This window comes from Solanum tuberosum, unplaced genomic scaffold (assembly GCF_000226075.1).
Source record: "Solanum tuberosum cultivar DM 1-3 516 R44 unplaced genomic scaffold, SolTub_3.0 scf00015, whole genome shotgun sequence".
Taxonomy (NCBI): domain Eukaryota; kingdom Viridiplantae; phylum Streptophyta; class Magnoliopsida; order Solanales; family Solanaceae; genus Solanum; species Solanum tuberosum.
In genome coordinates, this window is record NW_006238941.1 from 1,991,771 (window position 1) to 2,005,285 (window position 13,515).

Below are 13,515 nucleotides of genomic sequence, written 5' to 3' on the forward strand. Positions count from 1 at the left end.
ATTTAAGCAAAGGAAGAAGAATAGAGAAGACCCACTTCCAACTTGGGGAAGATGAAATCCTTCTTTCTTCAAGTCTCCCACAAAACCCTCTTCAAATTTGAGAGAAAAATATCCCAAAAAGTACTATTCTATTCTGAAAATTAAAATAATAAATCGAATCCCTAAAATAATAACTAAGGCTAGTATTTATAGTTCTCAGATTTAGTGCTGCGGTGGATCATTCGGCGAGGTTAGTGGGAATCGCCGATCGACTCAGCGATTTGCCCATCGTTTGATTCATCTCCTTCTGTGCTTGCCTTCAACATCTTCTTGTCCTAGACCATTGGGAGGTATAGCACTGCTTCGCGGAACTGTTCGGCGACGCACCGACTGCTCCTTCATCGCCTTTTTGATCCTCTTCCTTCGGGGCTTCACGTACTGGAACAAAGGGCGGAGTATGTCCTTTCGACGACTTGCCAATGTAGTTGGCGATGCTCAAGCTTCAGCTTCTTCGTTCTTTTCAACCGTTTTGTTCCTTTTTTGCGCCTAAGTGTCCATGTTTCCACTAAAACTTCAAATACCTGAAACTTAAGTGTTTTCATCAGATATTTAGACTAAATAAGCATTTGAGGACACTATTTCTATTAAAATAAACCCCTAAATAGAGTCCAATTTGTGGACTCATCAACATCCCCAACTTAAATTTTGCTTGTCCTCATGTAAAACTCAAGTTCAACAGTTCAAATAGGATGTCTCAAATAGTGCTACACAAGACTAAATCCTGAGCATACACAACTAGACTCAAATTACTCATGCAAAGATCAATTGTGTACTTAAAGATTCAAGTTGTGACACACCTTTACCAAAGATTCTCATGCTCGCAATACTTGCTACTTGTGCAAGTTCAAGCTCAACAAAAAGTATCTAAATGCCCTCACATAAAGAAGGATTCCATATTCACACACAAAGGTTAATCAATTCAAGATCAGGAATCAGATGCAACGCTCACACTCAAAAAGAGGAACACAATGCATGTTTTCACCCATAGGCTTGCCCTTATTTTCCAATCGTTCTTTGGTTCGGCTCACTCAAGATAAAAAAGGTCTTTATAAGGCTTGTAATGGGGATGAGTGCAAAGGTATGGTCATTTAGGCTCAACGACTTTTTCCTCATAAGATGTGGTATTCTCAAGGCATCCCCTTCTTTTCCTTAGTCAATTTTTTTTATAGTGCTTCTAAGTCATCTTTTTATTCATCTCTACGGATTGCTTGGAAACCCAATTTCTTTTGTACTTTTATTCCACAACTTTTCCTTTTTCATTCCTTTTTTTTATGGAGGGTTTCCATTTTTCCGCAACACCATGGGTTAAGGGAGACTTTTCTTGCACTTCTTGACTTCTTCTTTTCCTTTTTCACCACACCCCCAACTTTAGGCTTTTGGCCTTAAGTTGACTATTCACTAAACCACAAATCAAGAGGATTATAGGTAGTGGATCAAGTAAGGTCTAGGGTTCATCAAGGTTCTTTCAAAGAAAGGTAAGGCTCAAAGGATGTTCAAGAGAGTTTCACACGCTCACGGGTAGGCCACAAAAGAGGTATATGTCAAATTGGCTCACACTCTTCAAAATTTGCCTAAGATCATCTCAAGAGCACACCTTACTAAATCAATCAGACTAACGGGGCAAATTCTAGGTTTATTCATGCAAGGTTCAAAGTAAGCTCATCACACAAGGAATCGACACTTAAGTCAAACAAGACTACACACTTTCGCTAGTGTGCAACGGTCATTACAAGAGAATCAATTTGAGAAATGTGTAATCACAACGAGATGCAAAGAGTTTACATATTGTCTATGCAATTTCATTTGTTCTCATCGTAGCGCACATTCATGTTTGTTCGATTGAGAGCACTATTCAAGTCATCGGTATTGATCGAAACCGAAACTTGAATTTGTACAAGAACAACCACTTTCAACACAAGAGGTGGCAAAAATTTTCAAAAAACAATTTTTTTTCGAAAGGGTCAAAATTATTTTTCAATTAAACCCAAAAGAGAGCCATAAGCTCAAACAATACGCAAAACAGTTTTAAAAACACAATTAAAACAGACAACCCAAATATATACAGAAAACATCATTCAAAACAAGCAAACAAGGTAAGCCTCACTCCACCACAAAAGAATTGCGTTTGTCCTCAAATGTGAGTAATAGTATCTAAAAATAAAATCAAAGCAAGACAAGGAGAGAGGTAAAGATAAATCCTGTCTATACAACCTCTCCTCCTGTCGGGGCATCCGAACTCTGAGCTGCAGTCTGTAATTGGGCATCAGTGCCCGGAGTAGTCACATCAAGAGCAGCAGTGCCAGGTCCTATAGGGGATGCTGTGGACGTCTCAGCATGCGATGTTTGGATCACTGGGTGCTCAACTGTCCCTACCAGATATGACAGGTTCCAAAGATATTCTGCTCCTCCTGTGCTGCTGTCAGCTCCTCATCAGTCTCAGCATCTGCATCTGTAGCAGCTGCCTCAACAGGTGCATCCCGGTCCTCAGTGGTTCTCATCAAGTCATTGAAGTCAACAGATTTCAGATAGTCTACGTCCCTCCGCAGACCCGCAACATCTGCCTGTAAAACTGGTACCTCAGATAACCTCCCCTGTCTGTGCTCACAAGCTATAACCCTCAAGGTCAAAGCATCGACATAGGTATGGATGGGGGCAGGTGCAGCGACTATAGCTCTCTCAATCATCCCTGGGATTGACTTCTCCAGTCTGGATACCCGTGCCTCGACTGATTGGGCTATACGCCCCATCTTCTGGATCATACCCTGAGTGAACTTGATCGGCTGGCCGAAAGAAGAAACACCTGGATCCTGTGAAGAGGATGAAGGAGCTTCTCTTCTATGATGGTCTGGACCCCATCACCCTTTAACCTGTTAAGCATCCTAGGTTGAGGCATGACATGAGGTGGAGGTTCCTGTGCTGGCTTTGGATTTGGCTCAGGGGGAGCTGTGGCTGAGGTAACCCTGGTGGAGGTGGCAGCATCTGATGAGACTCTTGTATGTGAGGATTGAGGAAGTTTTCTGAGTCTGCTCTATCGTTGAATCAATGGTTGGTCATCTTCAAGCTCATCCTAATCAGTGCTGGCCTCAGCAGCTACTCCTTTCTTTGCTATGCTTTTCTTCTTTTTGCATTTACCTTGTTGGAGATCTTCCTTTCCTCTCTTCGGAGGATTTGAGCCTCCTTCATTAATACGAATGCCTGGTGCTACTTTCTTCTGGAGTTGCGTATTGGAGCTGGTGCATACCATACCTGCAATAGTCTTATGATTAGTCGAAAAAGCAATCAAATTTAAACACAGAAAATTGTTGTAGACAGGTTCGCTGTTCCACTCGGTGATTCGCCAAACCTCTTTGGCGATCAAGGTCGAGCTCACTGAGTGGATTAGCTTGCAACCAGGGCAAATTAGCGATGGAAAAGTCTACTCGATGAGTCGCCGACTACTTTCGGCAATCATGAATGTGTCTGCCGAAAGTTACTGATCTTATAGCACGAAGGACATGGATTAAGGGCGGTCTACAATCAGTAGGCGAACCGCCGAGTCGTTCGGCAAGCTCGACCCAGCTCGCCGAATGACACAACTTGCCCATTTTTCAACCCAACTCTCGAAACCAATCTTACGATCTTCAAAAGCAAAATCAAAGCATGCACACACAAAATTCACCTAAAACCCGTACTTTCCATTACCTTGGAGTACTCAGACTTCTTCCGATTTTGGCCAAATTTGGCCATTTAACTACGATTACCCTTAAGAATGTTGTCACCCATTCCTTCATCGAGCAATTTTCATTATTTAGCGCAAATGTGGGATACTTAGACTTCACCCAATCAACCTAACAACTAATATGCAACACCCATCTCAAGATCAATTAATTCAAAGCGCAAACACTAAGGCATTCAACCATTTAAGCATTTTAGGCAAAATTTACGAATTGAAAATAACATCATAGCAACCTATTTCTATCAGAGAGCCCTAACACACGTTATCCTGATACTATTATTGCAAATGAGTGCAAAATTTTCAAAAATAAATTCGGGGTTTTAGAGACTAACCTTTGATGTCGATCAAATAGCTTTTTGTAATGCTAGACAACCAAGAAATCCAACCCCAAGCACTAATCACCGACTAAAATACTAATTTAAGGAAAAAATCTAGAAAATAATACCTTTGGTGTGATTTTGGAGAGTTTGAAACGAGGGAAAGTGAGATTCAAAAATATGACCTTTGGCATTTATATAACCGTTCAGTTCTTTTCCATTCGGCAATGTTAGTCGCACTCGCCGAACCACTTGGCGATGCGCCGAGCTACTTTTTGAGTTCGTTGAGTTTTACAGGCTTTGCAATACACTAGCACTGAGTCCAACGACTAATTCATCCGAGCTCGCCGACCTATTAGGTGAATTGCTGAATGGACCTGTTGCTCACAAACTTGAAATTTTCCACACTTATCTCATTTTTAACCTGTCACATTAACACACCATTATTTATAAAAGTAAAATCCTACATTTACGACCATGGGTTGCCTCCCAAGAAGCGCCTTATTTAACATTGTGGCTCGACGTAGGTCCTGCCTTACTCTCTGTTATTGGAGCTAGGCCTAGTGTCACTTGGTAACCCCAATATATCGTTTGGATGGAGCTGAGGCATTGCAAACATCAGGAGTAATCTGATGTGCTGGATAGATCTAGAATGAGATCCAATCAATTGATTCAATGCTTTAACATTCTCTCTCATTTTGTCCAACACTCGATCTTGATCGGTGATCTTTTGGAGAATGATTTGAAGTGTGTCCTCAATACGACTTTTCTCATCTTCTCTAGATTTCTTCCGCACATGAGGAGGTAAGTACCTCCCTTGGCGTTTGCACTGGTTTTCCACCTCAGATATTTTGGTGGTCAAGTCATTTAGTTGAGATACCAGTGCAACTATCTTGAAGTCACCCTCGACTTCTTGATCTGCCTCAACTGGCTTGCCACCCACTCCCTCTGTCTTGCTTAGAGGACCTGCATACACAAACATAAACAAGAAAACAAGAAATAAGTTCCCTCTGGGGCAACTTACCCCGTTTCAAATGCGTTCCTCTCGGACACCCATTTGCCGCATGAAGGCCAGCCTACGCCTTACCCCACTCACTCTCTCGAGCTGATTGTTAGGATCTGGGACTAGGGCTCACCCTCTCGGGCTGAACCTCATGTCGACCCACTCCTTAGGCCAATAGTCTAGTGGTCTTGGTTTCGCGACCTCCCTCTCGGACAAGCCGAAAACACATGGGTGATTTTGTATTTGCAACTACAAACCCATTAAATTAAACCACATCCACTAGGTGAAATCACCATTAAAATACATCTAACCTATCAGCAAGCAAGACCCAACAACAATATCAACACATATTTGCTAAATCACACCCTAAGAATGAGGGTTTTTAGCCACACATCAAGAAATAACAAAATACACCTAAAATGATAATAAAATCAAATGGGTATAAGAAATTAAACCTTGATTTAAGCAAATGAAGAAGAATCGAGAAGACCCACTTCCAACTTAGGGAAGATGAAATCCTTCTTTCTTCAAGTCTCCCACAAAACCCTCTCCAAACTTGAGAGAAAAATAACCCAAAAAGTACTATTCTATTATGAAAATTAAAATAATAAATCGACTCCCTAAAAAAATAACTAAGGCTAGTATTTATAGTTCTCAGATTTAGTGCTGTGGCAGATCATTCGGTGAGGTAAGTGGGAATCGCCGATCGACTCAGCGATTCGCTCATTGTTTGATTCATCGCCTTCTGTGCTTGCCTTCAGCATCTTCATGTCCTAGACCATTGGGCGGTATGGCACTCCTTCGTGGAACTGTTCGACGACGCACCGACTGCTATTTTCATCGCCTTTTTGATCCTCTTCCTTTGGGGCTTCGCGTACTGGAACAAAGGGCGGAGTATGTCCCTTCGGCGACTTGCCAAGTGTACTTGGCAATGCTCATGCTTCATCTTCTTCGTTCTTTTCAGCCTTTTTGTTCCTCTTTTACGCCTAAGTGTCCATGCTTCCAGTAAAACTTCAAATACCTGAAACTTATGTGTTTTCATTAGATATTTAGACTAAATAAGCATTTGAGGACATTATTTATCTTAAAATAAAGCCCTAAATGACTCAAATTTGTGGACTTATCACTCGCCAACCAGCTTGGCGTGTCGCCCTTCTCCCCCTCTAGATTTCCTAGTGGACTGCCCAAGAAGGGAGCTCACTGGAAATTTGGGCGAGCCAAGGGTGCATTTGGCTAGCCAAGAGGGGCTAATGGGTGAGGTAAGTCATGAATGAGGCAAATTTTTAAGTTAATACTTTAAGGGTCCTTAGTTCTTTTCCTAACTTAAGTCCTTGTTATTCTTTTCCTTTCCTAGCAACTATAAGACCCTTTTTAGACCTAAATCCTTTCATTTAAGTCACCCCAAAATAGAATAAAAATAAAACCCATCTCCTCTCAAATATTTCTCTCTCTAGAAATCCTCCATTAGAGAAGAAGAAGAAGGGAGCCATTGAAGCTAGGGTTTGGTGATTCTAAGGTGGTTCTTCCTCAAATTGCTTGGGGATTTTTAGTAAAGGTATGGTGGTCTTGATCCTTGTCTAATTTTCCTTTCAAGGAGCCAATTCAAAGGTGATTTCAAAACATGAAAACATAGGGTTTTACTCAATTTCATGGGTTCTTTCATCAAATGATTTTAAAGCGTTTCTAATGACCAATAATGATTGTACTAATGTTTAATTGATGATTTATGATGAAAACACTCTATGAACCCATGATTTCTCTCAATTTCTAAATTGTACCTTAATGAAGTGGGTTTGATGATTATGAAGGCTTATGAATGGAACTTGTCTAAATTGCTTTGAGTTATTGAATTGTATCTTTATGTATGTCTTAGTTATGGTAAATTGAAGGTTGATGATGACTTGTGAGCATGGCCTTGAAAGGGCAAGTTATGGCTAATCTACATGATGAAGTAGAATTGTGTTTGATCTATTGATCCACTTAAAAGGTGGAGGTGTTTAATTACTATGTGTGACTATAATGTGAAGCATGTGTGTGATTTAAATGAATGAATGATGATCATGTTTAGAAGCTAATTGTGTTAGGATTGAATATTATCTCTCTATTAACACTTGTGAAGGATGGTGATTGTGTGAAAGGATATTCTCACACACACACACTTTGAATGAAAAATGAATGAAGTTTCTAAGATAATGTTAATGATTAAGTACTTATCGAAGGGCTATTCTCAATTGTACTCTAATGAGTGTTAATGACTCGTTGTGAAAGGACTTTCTCACAATAATGGGGTTCTTAGATGAAAGGCTATTCTCATATTTGAATCTATGAGCTTCCCAATGAATGAATGAATATTGGGTTGGGATGGATGCTCATCCGTGAGTTGAGGTGGGGTATCTTGTAGCAATCCCTTATCCCATAATGAAGTAATGTAATGAATGTAATGTACTCCGTGGGGAATAATGCTAAGCACCGAGAGAATATGGTTTGTGATGGGTGCTCATCCGTGAGTTGAAGTGGGGTACTTAGTAGCAATTTCTTGAGATGGATGCTCATCCGTGAGTTGAGGCGGGGTGTCTAGTAGCAATCTCCCTATCCCATAACTATGTGCCCACACAGGTCTAGCTAGTGGATACACTTAAGCTAAAGAACAATGGTCCTACCTTAGGGAAGTAGGAATCCCTTATCCGGTGAGGGTGACACCGGGATTCTATGTCAAGCTCTCATGGTCTATGTCGGTTAAGGCTTACCCCACAAAGATGTTAATGAACTATGACCTCTTAAGGATGTACTACTTAGTGTGGGTGGTGGAATGGGATGCCATCTATGCATTGCACAAGTAGGCATTTGAGGGAGGTTATGGTGTGTTCCATACAATGTTAATGAAATGAATGGGCTCTTATAATGATGAAGCTAATGAAGAACATTGACTCTTATATGCTTTAATGTAAAGATGCATGCTATACTTGGATTGTATCATGAGTTACTTCCTTGATATGACTTGTTGTATATGAATGTGTCTTGTCTATGGTGACTTCAAAGGAGTACTTAGTATGAGTAGTAGTATGGGAAGCTACTTTCACATTGCACAAGTATGACTTAGAGTTGTCTTAGATGTTGGTCTAAATAATGTGATTCATGTGATGTTTATGTTGCTTATATGCTTTATGGTGTAAAGGTGGAAAGGATGAATGGTAAGTTCACTTTTGGTGACCTTAATGTGGTACCTTGGTGTGGATGGTGGTATGGGACGCTATCCATACATTGCACAATGTATAGCGTGAGGGTTACTTGAGGGGAAGGCTCAAAGATAAAGGTAATGGGTTATATGGTTGATTATGTTCTAATGTGGATAAATGACTTGCATGTTGGTTGTGACTTATATTATGCCTCTTTTACTCATATTCATGAAGTTTTATCAAAATGGCATAAAAGCATGACTTTCAAATCAAATGTCCTTTTTAAGCATATTTTTGCATGGCTATCATACTTAGTACTTAATTGTGCTAACACATTCTTATTCTATGTTTTACTACAAGTGTAGGTTGCGGTAATTGGGTATCTTTCTAGTTGGAGCTTGGACTAGACTTCTTCCAAGACATCTTTTGGTATGTCCTCATAGATCGAGGACAAGGACTTTTAGCGTTTCTAGTTCTTTTATGTTTTAAGACTATTATTAAGACTTCGATTGTAAAGGGCCGTGACCCTATCTTGTTTAAAGTTTTGTCTAAGATGGCCATGTGAGACTTTAGTATTCCGCTGCTTTATAAATGAGTTTTCGATCGTTGATTTTTTAAGAAAAGTTTTAATTCCGCACTATTTTTATTACCTATGCGATGAATGAATGCTATGAGGCTTGTATAAGACCCCTTCGGGGTCGAGTACGCCGTGTTACGACTAGGGGGTGCACTCAGGTCGTGACAATTTAATTCTTCTAAGTATAGATGTTCGATGTTCAAGTGTTAATATCTTGATCTTAGTTGTTCTTGATTATAGGTAACTCAAAGTATTACACTGGAGAAAAGAAGGGAACTTTTGGAGCAATTTCTAGAACCTAAATGATTTCTACATCAACAGAGAAGGCAAGCGGCTCTGCAATATCCTGTCCAATAGGTTGAACCAGTCATAGAGAGAAATCTATAGAAAAGCTGGAGGAATAAAGGGAAGAGGCACCAGTGGTTATAGCAGCAAGAATAGTTTGTGATATGGCAGTCCTACTCACTACAGATGTTATGTCTAGTATTTAGAAATCACCACTTGAGGGCAGATTTGAGTTGAAGAAAATTATAGAGCAATTGATTCACATTACTGGACAATTCACTGGCTCTCTCGTGAAGACCCACAAGTGCACATAAGAAACTTCTTGGAAATAAGCGACACTTGCATTTCGACAAGGTATCTTCTGACTATGGGAGAAGTGAGGTGGTGGTTTTCATCTGAACCAACTAACTCCATCACCACTTAAAGATGATTTGGCTTGGAAGTTCTTGATCATATTCTTTCCTTCGGGTAAAATATCAAAATTGAGGAGCGACCTCTTGAGTTTCAAACAGTGAGGAGGAGAGAAAATATACCAAGCTTAGGATAGATTCAAACAATTATTGCCCACATCACTACCGAGCTAACAAGGTACTAGTTAAGACATTCATTGAAGACCTCGAACCTAATGCAGAAGTCCTTCTCAACTCTGCAGCAGGTGGACAAGCTTTAGAGAAGACCTATGATGAGCTATCACACTTTTGAACAAAATCTCGAAAGGCAACCCAGAATGAAATGGAGATGGTGCAAGAATTGTGTTGAAAATGAATGTTGGAGTGTTGGAGGTTGACAATTACACTGCAGTAGCCACACAAATTGCCTCCACGCAAAATTTGATGACCACACAGTTCTCAAGATAGCACTAGGGCAATGACAGGCTCAAATGAATGCGATACAACAACCCCAAGAATGGTGTGAAGTTTGTGGTAGTAACGAGCATATAACTGAGCATTGCAGCTCAAAACCAGATTCTACAAATTATGTGGGAATGCACAAAGATGTGGAGGAGCTCAGAACTATGGTAACACCTCTAATCTAAGCTGGAGAAATCACATAAACTTCTTATAGGGAGGTAATCAAAACCAAAACCAAAATCAGTATCATCATCAAAATAAATGGGCAACATTACCAACAACAAAGTTAAGGGGATAATCAAAATACCCTGAAAGGAGGCATGAGCGTTGAAAATCTGTATAAAAATGATGGAGATGATAGATAAGCGTGAAGAAAAGGTGCATGATTGTAACACCCCGGAAAATTTTTGAACTAAGATTTGAACTATCCTTCGTTGTGGGTATGATTTTACCGAGGAATTAATTTTTTTTTAAGTGTTAAGGTCACTAGATATAGCACCTTGAGTTCCAAGAAGAACCAAAGAGAAAATCATTCAAGTCATTCCTAAGTTCCTTTAAGTTTTGGGTCAACTTCAATCGACCATAACATTCAGTATAGGATGAGTTAGGTGGCTAATAAGATATCAAATGAAAGGTTTTGGAATCCTTATTCCAACGCCATAGAGTTTGCTAATATTTGAGCTTGTATGAGGGAAATATGCCCGTTTGAAGTCAAGCTGTCCAGTTAAGGAAAGTTACCCGAAAATATGAAGGTATTTTGGTCTTTTTCTTACCCACTCATCTTAAAATGAATTTTAGTAATATTTTGGGGACAAATCTGATTTGGGTCAGCTTTCATAAATCCAAATACGCTTAGGGTTTTAGAAGAGAGTTCATTCAAGCCATTCCGAAGTTCTTTTAAAGTTTTGGGTCAACTTCAAATGACCATAACTTTTAGAACAGGATGAGTTAGGAGATCCATAAGATATCAAATGAAAGGCCTTCGAATCCTATTTCCAACGCTGCCAAGTTTGCTAATTTTTGAGCTCGTATGAGGGAGATATGCCCATTTTGAGCCGCAAATACATTTTATTATTGCTTTATCCAGAGTTGAGTATCCAGAGTTGAGTACCCAGGGTTGAGTATCCAGAGTTTTGAATTGAATATTTTTTTTGTTGAGCCTTATTTTGCTAAGTTGAATATCTTATTATTGAGTTGAGCCTTATTTCACTAAGTTGAAAATTTTATTATTGAGTTGAGCCTTATTTCGTGGAGTTGAATATCTTATCATTGAGTTGTGCCCTATTTTCTCTGAGTTGAGTTAAACTATGTTTCCTTGAGTGAGTTGAACTATGTTTCTTTGAGTTGAGTGAGTTAAGAAAAGGTAAGTATGTTTCTTTTCCACTAGTTCAAGCTTATGTTTTTGCTTTAGAATTCCCCTTACATGCTCGTACATTCCATGTATTGAGCCATTTGGCTTGCATCATTTTATGATGCAGATACATGTATTCAGGATCATCAACATGTGTTTCGTTGAGGTTATGGGATGTTCGAGTCAACTTTGGTGAGACTTCTTATATTCCGGAGGACTTCACCTTTATCTTACATATAGTAGTTTTGAGATGTCGTGGGTCTTGTCCCGATATCCTTCTGTAATAGTCGAGGCTTTATAGATAGACAAAGTTGAGCAGTTTTCAGTATGTATCTTCTTGAGTTGTTTCTTTTACAAACTTTGAGTTATTTATTGAGTATTGTTCATATTATTTTAAAGTTGAGTTTTTTGAACTTAAATTCATTTTTTAATCTTTTGTATGCTTAAGTTAGTCTTCCACTTGTTGTCAGCCAGGATAAGGGTTTGTTTGAGGACCATGAATGGTTCTCGAGTGCCGTCCACGTCCAGGGTGTAAACTCGGGTTGTGAGAAACTTGGTATTACAACACAGAGTTCAAGTGTCCTAGGGTGTCTATGAAGCCGTGTCAGTAGGGTCTTGTTTATGGTTGTGAGGCCCCCACTTCTTTAAATGAGGGACTACATAAATTTAGGAAAAGTTTCATACTCTAAATCGTGCAATAAAATTATGTCATAAGGAGCTTATTCAAACTCATGTGTTTCTTATATCCATTCGACTACCCTTCATACTCAAGGTAGTTGGAAAGCTAGCCCAGATCATTATCAATGAGTTAATCTCAACAAAAGTCTTGAGAAAGTCATGAGACTTCAGAGGGGCTTAAGAAAAGCCCATGAGTGAGCTGAAGTATTGAGATTCAAAAGAATGCACTCTTATTCATATGAATCGTGCGTTCAAGCTAAAAGCGAGATGTACTCTCTTCTCTAAACCTTGTTACAATTGAGACCCTTATGACGAAGTGTGTTTTAGAGCTTGTGTAGTATTTCCACCCAAAAAGATAGTATGAGAACGAGATTATAAGCAGTATTAGAAAAAGTGCCCAAAGTTAGAAGAATGCATGCAGGCGTTCAGTAATCACAGAAAGGGATATAGTGATCAAGCAAATTATGTTCTTATAATCATGCACCCAGTAAGTTATTAACGATGAGTTTATGTTTATGAGTAGATTAAGGAATAATAGTCTTGTATAGAGTTCATGATATGAGGTAGAAGAATAGTTACTAGTCAGGATGAGTTAGAGTATACGTTAACTAGAAGAAAGTTTAAATCGATGTGTCATCGTGTTAATGAAGACTAAGTGTAGGTGTTAAATAGAAGAGTAGAATATTCATGAGGTGATAGATCTAAGATAGTCTTATAATTTTGAAGGGGGGGGGGGGAACCTATGATATTCAGAGGGTTATAGAACTAATTAGGCAATGGTGTATAGTGAAAGAGTAAATAGTACTTAAGTTGTGAAGTGGAATGTGATGGTAAACTGTAAGTATGTAGACTAAGAGATCAAGATTGACTACTTTTCATGAAGCCTTAGTGGGCGACTGTATCTTAATTTTACCTAGTATTCATAAGTCAGTATAGTATGTGAGAAACCTTATTGATAATTGTGTTTAGAACTAGACACTAAGCTTGAATTTGAGATGAGTGTTGTGATCAAAAGAATGACAACATGAGGGTGATGATGCTAGTTTTGAGATCTGACCTGGTAGAATTGACAAAGAGTAGGTGAGGAATTGAGGTAATTATCTACAATAAATATGAGTGGTATAAGTGAGAGATCCTTATCTTTAGATAAGGGCAGTGAAGTGTGGCTAACTCTCAAGAGTAACAAGAGCATTACGAGGTGTACTGAGAGGGTATGTAATCAGAAGAGGTTAAGAGAAACACCTTATAAAGAGGTTTTAGTACCCGCTTATAGAAATTTCGGTAGCCATGAGATCAGCTTCTCCCGAGTGTTGGAGTAAAAGAGGATGTAAACCAGTTAGAGATGATGGAATAGGTCCATAGCTTTCAAGTGTCATCTTTAGACCTAACGGGGAGATGACAAGATGAGAAATCAAGTCAAGTGTTCGAGAATAAGATAGTAATGAGTTCCAAAGAGTATGGGAGATATCTTTTCAGAGGTACTTTTAGTAATGGAGTGATGTTAAAAAGAGAAGGTTGATTAT